Below are 15,067 nucleotides of genomic sequence, written 5' to 3' on the forward strand. Positions count from 1 at the left end.
TTTGTTCATTTCTTTTTCTTCTTTTTTCTTTTGGTTTCTCTTCTCACTTCATTTCATTCATTTGATCCTCAATTGCTGATACTCTTTCTTCCAGTTGATCGAGTCGGTTACTGAAGCTTGTGCATTTGTCACGTATTTCTCGTGTCATGGTTTTCATCTCTGTCATTTCGTTTATGACCTTCTCTGCATTAATTAGTCTTGCTGTCAATTCTTCCACTCTTTTTTCAAGATTTTTAGTTTCTTTGCGCTGGGTACGTAATTCTTCCTTTAGCTCTGAGAAGTTTGATGGACTGAAGCCTTCTTCTATCATTTCATCAAAGTCATTCTCTGACCAGCTTTGATCCGTTGCTGGCGATGAGCTGCGCTCCTTTGCAGCGGGAAATGCGCTCTTAGTTTTTGAATTTCCAGCTTTTCTGCCCTGCTTCTTCCCCATCTTCGTGGTTTTATCTGCCTCTGGTCTTTGATGATGGTGACGTACTGATGGGGTTTTGGTATAGGTGTTCTTCCTGTTTGATAGTTTTCCTTCTAATAGTCAGGACCTTCAGCTGTAGGTCTGTTGGAGATTGCTTGAGGTCCACTCCAGACCCTGTTTGCCTGGGTATCAGCAGCAGAGGTTGCAGAAAATAGAATATTGCTGAACAGCGAGTGTACCTGTCTGATTCTTACTTTGGAAGCTTCCTCTCAGGGGTGTACTCCACCCTGTGAGGTGTGGGGTGTCAGACTACCCCTAGTGGGGGATGTCTCCCAGTTAGGCTACTCAGGGGTCAGGGACCCACTTGAGCAGGCAGTCTGTCCCTTCTCAGATCTCAACCTCTGTGTTGGGAGATCCACTTCTCTCTTCAAAGCTGTCAGACAGAGTCGTTCGGGTCTGCACAGGCCTCTGCTGCTTCCCCTGTTATTTTTTAGCTGTGCCCTGTCCCCAGAGGCGGAGTCTACAGAGACAGGCAGGTTTCTTTGAGCTGCTGTGACCTCCACCCAGTTCGAGCTTCCCAGTGGCTTTGTTTACCTACTTAAGCCTCAGCAATTAATCCCCTGCATCTGATTAGTGTCTTTCAAAAAAATTGATATCTGAGTGATGTTTGTAGCAATGCTTGCCAAAATAGTGCAAACGAATCACAGTGCTATGTGAACTTCATTGTTGAAACAAATAAACAATATATTTTTCAGGATGGCCAGTATTTTATCTGTAAATTAATCACAAAAATGTTATTCTGATCAACTTATTGCTCAAGAAGTACTTTCCCTAAGTTTAAATGTCAAAACTTTCATGGTTTCCAAAAAGGAATTAAAATATAGAAACAATTTTAGTACCAAAATGTATGTACACTTGCATTGAAATATATACAGATAACATAAAAGCAGAAACTGAAAGTGGTTGAAGGTATCAGTAGATTTTATGCAGTGTCATGTGGCTGTAAATCACTACAAATGCATCTTCCAACATTAAATGTTATGCAATATTAATTAAATGTTAGCATTTTTAGACTGAATGTCATTTATCAGAGACCCTACCTCCACATTTTTTTTCTTCTTTTAGAAATCATAAAAAGCTCAGATAATTTTAGTGCAGATGGTTTCTCTAATATTCCTCCAAAAGGATATAGGCAAATCAGTAATTCATTCTTCATTTTTAGAGTGAAATTTACAAGGTGCAGAACATATAGTGGGTGCTCAATCAATACTCGCCAAAGTAATAATTGAACATCCATGATACCTTTAAGTTTCTAGAAAAAACAGTATGCCAAAACAAAACAATATTCTCATAAATAATTGGCAAGTCATTATAGCAAATGATGTCTGCAATATCAATTACAGGACATAATTTACTAGTTACTATCAATAAGAAATTATTATTGAAAAAATAGTGAGGAGGAAATAACAGTTATTGATTTGTTAATCATTATAAGTAGAAGACTGTGCCTTCTAATGCTTACATATGTTTATCCAAGCATTGCAATTTTATTGAATGGCAGAATCAGATCAAAGTGGTGAGAGAAAGAAGCTCATAAGTAATTATATTCCTCATAAAATCTTGCAGTAAAACTGTATTGATAACATAATTAAAAAATATTTTGCATAGTCAAATTTTAAAGACATGAATGAAGTGAAAAACACAAATGTATTTTACTCATTAGAAACATGTTTTAGAGGCTGTAGATGGTATGAAAGCATTGAGAGTTTGATATTGAAGATTTTTAAGACCCTTTCCAACGTATTATTATATTATTTCATAAAATCTGTTTCAAGAGCCGATAAGGAAAATGTAATTTAGCATACATAAAACCATGAAACATAAACTAACGATATCATAATTAAATTGATAGAAATTTTCAATGTGAAATATTTTGGAAAAAAACGTGCTTTAGATTACTATAAATAAATTTTGCAACTGTACTAGGTGACCTGCTAATGACATGTTTTTATGATTTTATTTCAATATTTTAATGAAAGATATTTTATAATGAATTATTTGTACTTCATTCTCTGTAGGAAGTCTTAAATAGTTAAAAAAAAAAAAAAGAAAAAAGAAAAAGAGAAAAGAAAAATCCAAGTAAATAATCTGCTTTCTTGTCAAACGTACAATAAGATGCACATTATATAGAACACGTCTCTGCTATACCAATTCAGTAACAAATCACAGCATTATATTTTTTTCATAATGTTTTCTTTTTTCTCTTTTTTGCTTATTTACAATGACATCATCTCTAAAAAATACCAAAAAAAATATATTTTATTGGCAAGAAGGTATCTTTAATGAGTCTTTGTTTTGTAATAATATTTTACATTTAAGTTCATTCATTTTCTTAAAATTTACTGATATATTTCACATATTTAAAGTAATTTAATCTTTATATAATAAAGAAAATATTCTGTGAAATAATCTGTAAAAAAATAGCAGGTAATTAATAGTACCACAGATTGTACTAATGACAGAAAAATTCTTTTTTTGGTGCCTTTGCATACCACATTCCTCTTGTAGACAGCTTATAGAAATTTTACTCTGCTATCTGTCTACTTTAATATCCTATACTTTATGTCATCTGCTTTGCCTCAGTGATAATAAATTTTATCTCATAGTTCACTGTGTAAAATTTTCATAAAAATTCATATGATCCCTCATGTCTTGGGCTTGTTTCACGGAGCTTAGACAGAGGTGACTCTTGAAATTCATTCAAAGTTCAAAGCGGGAAATACATTTAATAACAACTTAAAAAGTGAAGAAGTAAAATCTTCTTGATTTTTCAAAGTTGTTAATAAATTACAGCGGCAGTATAGAAAGCTTCTGTGACCTACTTTTTAAAGTGAGATACTGATGAACCATGTGTTACAAGACATAACTAATACTACTGAAATTAAAGGGTGATATTTCTTGTGGGATATGAAATATCTCTAAAATGATAGTGAAAAGTTTGGCTCTTTACACCAATGGGGAGGTCTATAGGAGAAATGGTGCTTCATTTAAGAGCAAAATAAGTCACTAATGTCAACATAAATAACTGTTTTTAAAAACTAAATTTAAACACCAACAGTCATCATATATATAAGAAAAGCTAAAATCATGAAAGAGAAAATTCAAGAAAAGCTAAGAACTTAAAGGAAGACAAGAAGAAGAAAAATAAGAGAAGCTATCTTAAACAGAGAAACTTTGGAAGTAATTCAACAAAAACAATAGTGTGTTAGTCAGGGTTTTCTTAGAGGGACACAACTAATAGGATATATATATATATATATGATTGTGCCCCCCAGATTGTGCCCACCAGTTAACGGTGGATCTGCCTTCCCCAACCCACTGACTCAAATGTTAATCTCTTTTGGCAATACCCACACAGACACACTCACAATTAATACTTTGTATCCTTCAATCCAATAAAGTTGACACTCAGTATTAACCATTCCAAATTGTAAAGAAGAAAAAGAGGAGGAGGAGGAGAGAAGAGTAAGGAGGAGGAAAGAGGAAAAGAAAAGAAGAGAAAAAGGAAAAGAAAAGAAGAGAAAAAGGAAGAAGAAAGAAAACAGAGCAGCAGGAGAAAGGTAGGAGGAACAAAGAAAACATGTATTGGCAATAAAAGTTATGATATATACAATGATAAATGCTGTAAAAGGACTAGAATATAAACTTGAATACATTTCTCAGAGGACAGAGCAAATTGACAAAATATTTGAGAAAACATATAACATAGAATACATAGAAGAGGTTAAAATAGAGATCCTGAAAAAAAAAAAAATGAAGGTATGGATAGGGAGGAAATTATCACAGAAGTAGTAGCACTGAAGAAAATGTAAGCTTTTAAAATGATAGAGATGATACTGTGCCAATCAGAATGAAGGAAGAAGACACCAATCTAGATATGTCATATCAATTGTCATTTTGGAGAAATAATAAAAAGAGACATTGGAGAATCTGTAAAGAAAGCAGAATGTGGCTTCAGCCTACCGATGAGAAATGTTATGTGTGCCATAGAAAAATAAGCAAAATATCTTTATACTTCAGAAAAAAAAATTTGAACCTAGACATCAATGCTGCACAAACTATGAAGGAAAAGTAACAGTTTTTTAGGTATGAAGGAACTAGAAAATTTGTTAAAATATTCATCTTTTCCTGCAGGAATTTTGATAGTACCTCAAAAGAAAAAAAAAATTGAAAAAACTCAAGACAAAGTGGGAATTGAAAAGCCTCTATGAGTTGACTTAAAATAGAAATGTTATAATCCATACAATAATATTAAGCAAGCAATCATTCCAAAATAGATAAACCTTGTGGGGTATCACAGATTACTTTTAAAATGAGAGGGAAAAGTTTTGCTTTTTATATCAGTGGGGTGATCTATAGGAGAAACAGTCCTCTCATTCAAGAAAATATAAGTCAATAACATCAACCTAAATAATTGTTTTTAAAATTTAAATTTAAACATCATCAGTCATAAAATATATGACAAAAACTGAAAGCACTAAAAGAAAAAAATCAAAGATTAACTAACAACTTTATTAGAAAACGAGAAGAAAAAGAAGGAGAGTTCTCTTTGGAAAAATCCACCTGGGATAAATACAGTATAACAATGAATAGTATTCATGAGAGGATATAATGATATAAGCATATTATAATTTTGACAGAAAAGTAATGCAATTAATATGCCAGAAGAAAGATCAGTGGTTTTATAAGTCACATGATTAAAATATAAAATTGACTCAAATATTACATGGATTTTAATAACTACTAAAGAATAGAAAATAGTTCATTAGACTGACACTGACTACATTCTCATAGAAATAGCACAGAAAACATGACACTTTACATGGCCTTGACAAATATTTGCATAATCAATATATTATAATAATTGTTTAATTTTGATTTTAACACTTAAGTACCACCAATAAATAAATAAATGCCTAAATAAAACTACAATACAAAACATAAAATTAAATCAATAGATGATATATTTGGGGATATAGACTAGGAGAATCATGATGAATGGGAAAGTAGAGGCATTAATGTTTTCCATTAACATAATTAGCAAATACTGTCAAAGTTGAGAGACCTCTAAATAAAGGCAAATAATAAAATTATAAGATTGAAATGTAGCCAATGGGTGATATTTGCTCTGAAATATTAGGACAAGTGAGAAAGAAACAAAATCAAGAATAGCAGAAGAACACTGAATACTCGTTTTTCCTTCTATGGAGAAATAGGTATCATCTAAAGTTGATAGATCAATACATTCTTGAATAAATACACAACTTAAAGATTTCTAGGTCATCTTCATATAAATCCAAAAGATAATTTTTTTTAAAAAATGTATCTTTAAAATATTCATAGAAGGGGGGATGTTTGAGATTATAGTATCCTGTAGTATTTAATTTTGTTTTAAATACTTTAATGTTTTTAACTCAAAAAAACTTATTTATCGGAGTAATTAAATAACACAAAGATATACTCTTTGCCTTGTGGTAGAAAGAAAATCCAAATCCTGAAGTTTTATTTTAAGAAAATCCTTCAGTTGTGTGGTACACTTTGAAATACCAACCACAGATAATTCATTATTCTTGGGATAATAGGGAATGTGGGCAAAAGGAGGCTCCCAATAATCTTAAACAAATGAAATGAAAGAATGTATAAAATATGATCTGTAATCTTAGAGACATATATTTAGCTTAATTTGCCTTTGAATTAAAAGAAGCAAATGTATTTTATTTCTACTACATAAAAACGTTAATTCAAGTCAGTAGATATACGTGCCATTTTGGTACTGTCAATTCACAAAGATTCTAATAAAATAGGTTTTTTTATTTCAATTTTTATTTTAGATATGGGGTATATATGCAGGATTTTTACCTGGGAATATTGTGTGATGCTGACGTTTGGAGTATCAATTCCTCACCCAAATAGTGAGTATAGTACCTGATAGGCAGCTTTTAAAAAATCAATTAGTCTATACATTATTTTCTTTGAAGGACATTTAAAAATTTTTGTAAACATCCAGTAATAGGATATTGCTGGGTCAAATGGTAATTCTGTTTTCGGCTCTTTGCGGAATCCCCACACTACTTTCCACAATGGGTAAACTAATTTACACTCCCACCAACAGTATATAAGCATTACATTTTCTCAGCAACTAAAACAGCATCTGTTATTTTTTGACTTTTTAAAAACAGCCATTCTGAATGGTGTGAGATGGTATCACATTGTGGTTTTAATTTGTATTTTTCTAATGATCAGTTATATTGGAATTCTTTTCAACTGCATATATATTACTTCTTTTGATAAATGTCTGTTCATGTCCTTTACCCACTTTTTAATGGGGTTTTTTGTTTGTTTCTTATAAATTTAAGTCCCTTATTCATGCTGGATATTAGACCTTTGCCAAGTGAAGAGTTTGCAAATATTTTCTATTATTTTGTAGGTTTTCTGTGTACTCTATTGATAGTTTCTATTGTTATGCAGAAGCTCTTTAGTTTAATTAGATCCCATTTGCCAATTTTTGCTTTTGTTACAATTGCTTTTGACATCTTTGTCATGAAATCTTTGCCAGTTCCTATGTCAGAATAATATTGTCTAAGCATCTTCCAGGGTTTTGATAGTTTGGGGTTTTACATTTAAGTCTTTATTCTATCTTGAGTTGATTTTTGTAAATGTGTAAGGAAGGGATTCAATTTCAGTCTTCTGCATGAAGCTGGCAAATTATCCCAGCACCATTTATAGAACAGGGAGTCCTTTCCCCATTGCTTGTTTTCATTAGCTTTGTCAAAAATCAGATGGTTGTAGGTGTGTGACCTTATTTCTGTACTTGCAATTCAGTTCCATTGGTCTATGTGTCTGTTTTTGTACCAGTACCATGCTGTTTGGTTACTGTAGCCATGTAGTGTAGTTTGAAGCCAGGTCTCATGATGCTTTCTGCTTTTTTCCTTTTTCTTAGGATTGCCTTGGCTATTCAAACTTCTGTGGTTTCATATAAATTTAATTTTTTTTTCTAATTCTGTTAAGAATATCATTGGTGGTTTAATAGGAATAGCATTGAATCTGAACATTGCTTTGGACAGTATGGCCATTGAAGCAATATTGATTCTTCCTGTCCATGAGCATGTAATATTTTCCCATTTGTTTGTGTCATCTCTGAGTTCCTTGAGCAGTGTTTAGTAATTCTCATTGTGGAGATCTTTCACCTTCCTGGTTAGCTGTATCTTAGGTATTTTATTCTTTTTGTGGCAGTTGTGAATGGGATTGCATTCCTAATTTGGCTCTTGGTTTGGCTGTTGTTGGTGTATAGGAATGCTAGTGAGTTTTATATGTTGATTTTGTATCCTGAAATTTTGCTGAAGTTATTTAACAGCTAAAGGAGTTTCAGGGCTGAAACTGTGGGGTTCACTAGATATAGGATCATGTTGTCTGCAAACAGATACAATCCTCTTTTCCTATTTGGATGTCCTTTATTTCTTTCTCTTGCCTGACTGTTCTGGTCAGGACATCAAATACTATGTTGAATAGAAGTGGTAAAATGGGTTCAGTGCTTTGTGCCAGTTTTCATTGGAAATACTTCCAGCCTTTGCCTGTTCAATATGTTGTTGATTGTGGGTTTATCACCATACATCACTCTTATTATTTTGAGGTATGTTTCTTCAATAACTAGTTTGTTGAGAATTTTTAACATAAAGGAATATTAAATTTTATCAAAATATTTTTTTGCATTGGTTGAGATGATCATGTGTTTTTTGTCCTTAGTTATGTTTATGTGTTAAATCACATTTATTGATTTGCATGTGCTGAACCAACCTTACATCCCAGAGATAAAGCATACTTGATCGTGGTGAATTAGCTTTTTGATTAAGAGATGATTTTCTTGTGAAGTATTTTGCAGGGGTTTTCTGTGTTTCCTGAATTTGAATGTTGGCTTCTCTACATTGGGGAAGTTCTCATGAGTCATATACTGAAATAAGTTTCCAAGTTGCTTCCATTTTTCCTGTATCTTTCAGGGATGCCAATGAGTCATATATTTAGTTTCTTTACATAATCCCATGTTTCTCAGAGGTTCTGTTTATTCCTTTTTATTCTTTTCTTGTTATTGTTGTCTCACGGTTTTATGATAGAAAGCCAGTCTTCAAGCTCTGAGATTCTTTCCCTAGCTTGATCTATTTACTATTGATAATCACAATTGCATTATTAAATTATCACTTGTGATTTTCAGCTCTATCAGGTCGGTTATATTTTTTTCTGTACTATTTTGTCTGTCAAGCTCTTGTATCATTTTATTGTGATTCTCAGCTTTCTTGGATTGGGTTTCAACATTCTCCTGAACCTCGATGATCTTCATTTCTATCCATAGTCTGAATTCTATTTCTGTCATTTCGGTCATCTCAGCCTGACCAAGAAACCTTGGTGGAGAACTAGTGTATCATTTGGAGGAAAGAAGACACTCTCACTTTTTAAATTGTCAGAGTTATTGCACTGGTTCCTTCTCATCTTTGTGGATTGAGGTTCCTTCAGTCTTTCAAGTTGTTGTCCTTTGTATGCTTTTTTTTTTTCTTTTATTCTATTTGATGACCTGAGGGTTGATTGTGGCACAAAGTGAGTTCAGTCGACTGGCTTTGTTTCTGGAAGATTTGAGGGGGCCAAGCCTCAGTTTATGATTCCTGGACTGTGTACTGTACGCTTTGGGACTGATACTGGGCCCCAACATCGTTCTATGGCTTCTTGAGGAGCTGTAATGGAGGGGCCGAGGAGTTCCCAGACTGTTGCTCACAGTACTCCAACGGGTAGTGCCAGGCAAAGCACTTTGCAGTGTGTTGGCAACTGGTTCTGCCCTTGTTTGAATATGCCAGCAGCTTCAGTAGTGGCAATTAAATAAAATCTAAAACTAGAATATTATACAATCTAAGACTAGAACATTATAAAACAAAAAAAATTCATACTGGGTTAAGTGATTTAACTTTTATCCATTTGTTAATATAGACAGTTCACTTTTTAAAGAGAGTAACTTGAACCTTATTGGAATTAGGGATATCATGTTTTTGTAATATATCAGAAGAATATATTATATAATTATTATTCAAAAGTATGACTTAAATTAACTTTCCTCAACAAAACCATTTTCCTTGTTTGTATAGCCTAGAGTTAAATAATGTATATGGGTATATTCTATGCCCAGGTAAATCTTATATGTGTTCATATACTCATTTCAAATTTAAACCTTTTTATTATTTTCACCAGAAATATACTGCTCAATATGACAACCTGGTAGGATATGTAGGTTAATTTATTGTTTTGGTGTATATTATATATTAGAAAATCACTCTTGCCACAGAATTACAGAAAGAAGTTTAAAAGAAATAATATATACCAAACTTTTCTGCATATAAATTTAAACTAAAACATCTCTGATGACACAAAATTCTCTGTTCTTTTTGAGTGTTTTTTGCTTTGTATTCTTCAGATGAGCTGTAAATGATTGCTTTTTAGGGATAAAAAGCACACCTTTATTTCTGGCCAACTTCACTTACAAAGGGAATTTAATTGTGGTCTATAATATACATACTTCTGAAATTAAGAGCTAAGAGAAAAGATTTGGAATGCTTCCCAACATGAAGAAATGATAAATGTTTGAGGAAATGGATATTATTATTAACCTGATTTGATCACTAGACATTGTATTCAAACATTATATGTGCCTTGTAAATATGTACAATTACTATGTATTGATAATTATTTAAAATAAAAGAGTTTGGTCCATTCTTAGGGTATATTATCACTTGGGAGCTGACCACTCATTTTATGGTTAACCATAGATTTCGTGCTGAGCTAGTGCAAGTTTTGTGAAGAGAAGGAGACATTATAGTGTCCTTTTTCTCAGAGTCACCATCTGTTTCTCCTTTCTCCCAAATGCCACTTTCTCTTCTGCCAGGAAGAGACACATTCACCCTCCTCTGAGACATATTCTCATCAAGCAATCCAGATTCTCTTTGCTATGACATTTCCACCCACACCATTAGCATGTAAGGGCTTGCAGTTAGGAGTCAGGAATGGAAAAGATCACTTAGAAAAAGAGTACCACTGCTCAATGGACTAAAAAATGGAAAAAGAAAAGAAACGTAATAGGAAAATTTTGAAGTTAAAATTACATGATTATTCATGAGGGTCATACTCTTCTTCATAAATTAAGTGGAAGGAAGAGAAGAAGGCTTAGGGATATAGGATTTAATGATTATAATTTAGAGTACCCTAAAGATTCAGAGAGAAAATTGCTAAGCTGCAGAGATACCAGGTGCTAGCCTTTAGAAAATTTAAAAGTTAAGATATCAACTTTGAAGTGATTAAATAAAACAATGATAGTTGTTTCAAATAAATTGATACAGTATAATCTAGTAATGATGTGCTCTAGTTATTATATTAAGAATTTGTAGTTGATCTGGTAGATAATTTTTTTTTTTTTTTTTTTTTTTTTGAGACGGAGTCTTGCTCTGTCGCCCAGGCTGAAGTGCTGTGGCCGGATCTCAGCTCACTGCAAGCTCCGCCTCCCGGGTTTACGCCATTCTCCTGCCTCAGCCTCCGGAGTAGCTGGGACTACAGGCGCCCGCCACCACGCCCGGCTAATTTTTTGTATTTTTAGTAGAGACGGGGTTTCACCGTGTTAGCCAGGATGGTCTTGATCTCCTGACCTCGTGATCCGCCCGTCTCGGCCTCCCAAAGTGCTGGGATTACAGGCTTGAGCCACCGCGCCCGGCCTGGTAGATAATTTTTAAAACCTCAAAAGATGTAAGTGTAAGAGACATACAAGATAGCAAACAGCATACTAATAACCAAAAATAAAAATAGGCTCTAAAGTAATTTTGGTCACTGATTTTACTAAAGTCGTAACATCGTGTATATATTCTTTTTCTCAGCAGTTATTCTGGACTCTTTTCAGAGCATTTGTTAAGACTTTTTATAGCAGTCTGTGATTGAACATTTTTAGATTTGAGCAACCCACCATGATATGATTTTGACAGAACAAGTCTACTAAAGGATGATTACAATTTCAAAGAAAGAAATATGAAACATAGAACAGTGAAAGCTTACTCTATAAGTGTATGTAACTCCCATTTTACATTCAGCTCAAGGAGTATGGCTTATTTTCTCTTTTATAATCTACTGAAAGTACAGCTGTCAAAACCAAGGAAAAGTTATGACAGACTCACCCATACAGACCCTAAATGGATAGTTATAAAAGTGACTTTAGAGTTGTGTTACTCTCTCATGTGATTGTATATTCCCTGTTTCACCTAATAGGTTAGAGTTGAAACACCTCCACTGAACAATAACAATATGTTTCAAATACATATCTAGTTAAATAATTTTTAGAACTCTTTACCACTGCTTTTCAGCAGCAACAAAAATACCTTTCTTTTTAATCCTGTAGTTTGCCACAAATGTTGAAAGAAAATATTCCACTGTGAGTCATCTTAATACATTTTCAACAAAGGAAGCTCCAGGGGCAGCCTGTTTATGCTTTTATTTTCTAAAGGGGCATCACTAAGTATCTGAAAAGATCAACTGAACTGTCTGGAATATACAATTTGGCAGATGTTCTTTCTTGCACTGGGTAATTCTGCTGTTTGAAAAATCAGAATGAATGAATACTATTTATTTGAAAGTCAAAGGCCATAGTAGAATGGGAACATACACATGAAAAATAATCAGTAGCTAACATTAACACTCACAAGCATACCTCAAAGTAGGTGGCATGTATATGAAAGAAATCTCTTCACATCAGAACTTTCTTTGTTTTAATTTGTGAGAATTATAACACAAGTAAGTTCGAATGCCTCAGAATCAGTAGCATGCTGGAGAAATTTTAAAACTGACTTTTAAAAATTATGGAATTCGTATTATTTTGTGTAATTTCAAATATTAAATATATGAACCACCAAAGTCTGAATAATAATAAAATATGTAATCATTTTTCATGAATACCACTTAATTGATTCTCTCTCATAGAAGGCTTATATCACTTTTTGTCTAACACTTGCATCCTTAACCAAATTTTGGATGTGTTTTATGAACGAATATAATTCTAAGATAAACAGAGCTTGATGATTTTCTTTAACATTAAAAAGTAAAGCAAAAGTGTAACAATAAAGATTCACCTTTGTATTATACTTATTTTTCAATTATGTTAGTCACTTCTTTCTAAAATTGTTTAAGTTTTCAAAAATTGGAAGAATAATTTCTGAATTTATTTGTGTGGTATTCACACTGTGATAACTACCGATATGACACATGTTAAAGTTACATTTGCTTTGTTCATATTTTACCTTTACTCTCTTAAGTCTAGGCGAGACATAAGTACTAAATCATATCCCAGTTCTTAGCTTGTTCTGATGTCTGCGTTTTAAAAACTCTTACCCTAGACAACTGAAGCTACCAATGCAGTGTTATTAAAAGAGTATGAAAGAAATTTGCCAGCATTGTTAAGATATTTCCACCTGACAAACACATCATGTAAATAACCTAATGCATGTAGATAATGGTAAAACTTTTAAAAATAGTGAGTTTTTAGTATTATTGCTTCTGTTTTAAATATAATTTAAACTATGTAACCTGCTTTTTTAATAATGGCTGTTTCACAACTGACTGATGAGATTTCAGAAAATTTAACAATTGACTATTTTGGTGTATTCGAAGCCAGCACCATCACACCACTGGGCAGAAAACATGTGATTACTTTTATTGATTGATTGATTATAGAGATTTAAGGATTTTCTTCTACTGGATAATCTGAAAAGTGACGAATGACAACTGAGATCTGTACATGTGTTGATCTTTCTCAAATAATTCCTGAGTCTCATGAAAATTTTGTCATTCATTGGCTTGAGCAATGTCCACACTGATGAAGGGGGAGCTCAGCTCCATATACACATAAAAACTATTAGATCGTTATCTTTTTAAAACAGTCTCTTGTTCTTACTAACAATCTCTGTATTTCTGATACTTCAAAAGAGATTGTGCATGAGCTGTCCATGACTGTCCTTAAGAGGAATTATTATTTAATAGTAATTTTTAAATATTAGTAACATTAAAAATCAATTTCAGGTCTTACAATCAGTGGCTTTTCTATTTAATGGACAAAAAATAGTATGTTGCATTCTTTATTTTATTTGAATTTTTTCACACCTTTACTTTCAATTTCTTCCAATTCCTTGTGCTGCTGTGCTTGATAGCATATATGTTCACAGTGGCCCCACTTAAGGTGGGTCATTTTACACTGAGAGAAAAGAATTCTAAGTTTATTTGAGGGAAGGGGTCTGTTTCCTTCGCATTTAAGACATTTTAACACACTGTATTTATTCACCACCCTACTGCTACCATTAAGTATCAAAATCAAATTATCTCTCTTTCTCTCCTCTATTTTATTTTAGATGAACAAGTGAGACAATTTTCATTAGGGTGACAGTTTTTATATTGCCTAATGAAAACCTGCAGGTGTTTACTTGCACATATTTGCATATTTCATGAATTTCCATTACTATATTATTTTACTCTTTTTCCTTTCTTTGTGTTTTTCTGCAATTTCTTAACATCCTCAAATTGTTTACTTTTCAAACTTTCTTGAGTTTGGTGAATGAATGAACCTATAGAGGTAAATTTTTATTTGCATCCCACAAATTTTTATGTGTAATTATTTGTTTGTATGAATTGGTAAATGTTTTATAATTATCTTTTACTCATGAGCTATTAAAATTATATTTTATAAGTTCCACATGTAGGATTTTAAATATGATAGCCTCTTACTTTTAATAAATGAAGTTAAATATCTTTACAGTTATTTTGATTAGTGCAATATCATATATATATTTTGTTTCAGGCCTTCTATTTGGTTTATTTTTTTTTTCTGGACTTATTTTCATTCTACTATTATTTTAGATGTGGGTTTGTTACCTGGGTATATTGTGTGATGGTGAGTTACAAATGATCCCGTCACCCAGTTACTAAGCATAGTACCTGAATGGTAGGTTTGGGTTACAAATGATCCTGTCACCCAGGTACTGAGCATAGCCTCCAATAGTAAGTTTTTCAACCCTACCTCCACTCTTTTCCTCTCCATTCTAGTAATCCCCAGTGTCTATTGTTCCCGCCTTTATGTTCATGAGTATCCGATGTTAAGCTCACACTTATACGCAAGAACATGTAGCATGAGGTATTCTCTTTACACGTTAATTTACTTAAGATAAGAGCCTCCAACTACATTTGTGTCACTGCAAAAAAAACACAATTTCATTCATTTTTATGGCTTCGTGGTATTCCATGATGTATATGTACCATATTTTCTTTATCCAATCCATCGTTGAAGGGCACCTGCATTGATTTCATGTCTTTGTAATTATGATTAGTGCTGTGATGAACATACAAGTGCATGTGTCTTTTTGGCACAACTATTTGTTCTCTTCTAGATTTATACTCAGTAATGAGATTGCTGGGTCAAATGGTAGTTTTGTTTTAAGTTCTTTGAGAAATCTACAAACTGCTTTCCACAGTGTCTGAACTAATTTACATTCCCTCCAAGGGACTATAAGTGTTCCCTTTTCTCCGCAGTCTTGCCAG

This window comes from Piliocolobus tephrosceles, chromosome X (genome assembly GCF_002776525.5).
Source record: "Piliocolobus tephrosceles isolate RC106 chromosome X, ASM277652v3, whole genome shotgun sequence".
NCBI classification, from domain to species: Eukaryota; Metazoa; Chordata; class Mammalia; order Primates; family Cercopithecidae; genus Piliocolobus; species Piliocolobus tephrosceles.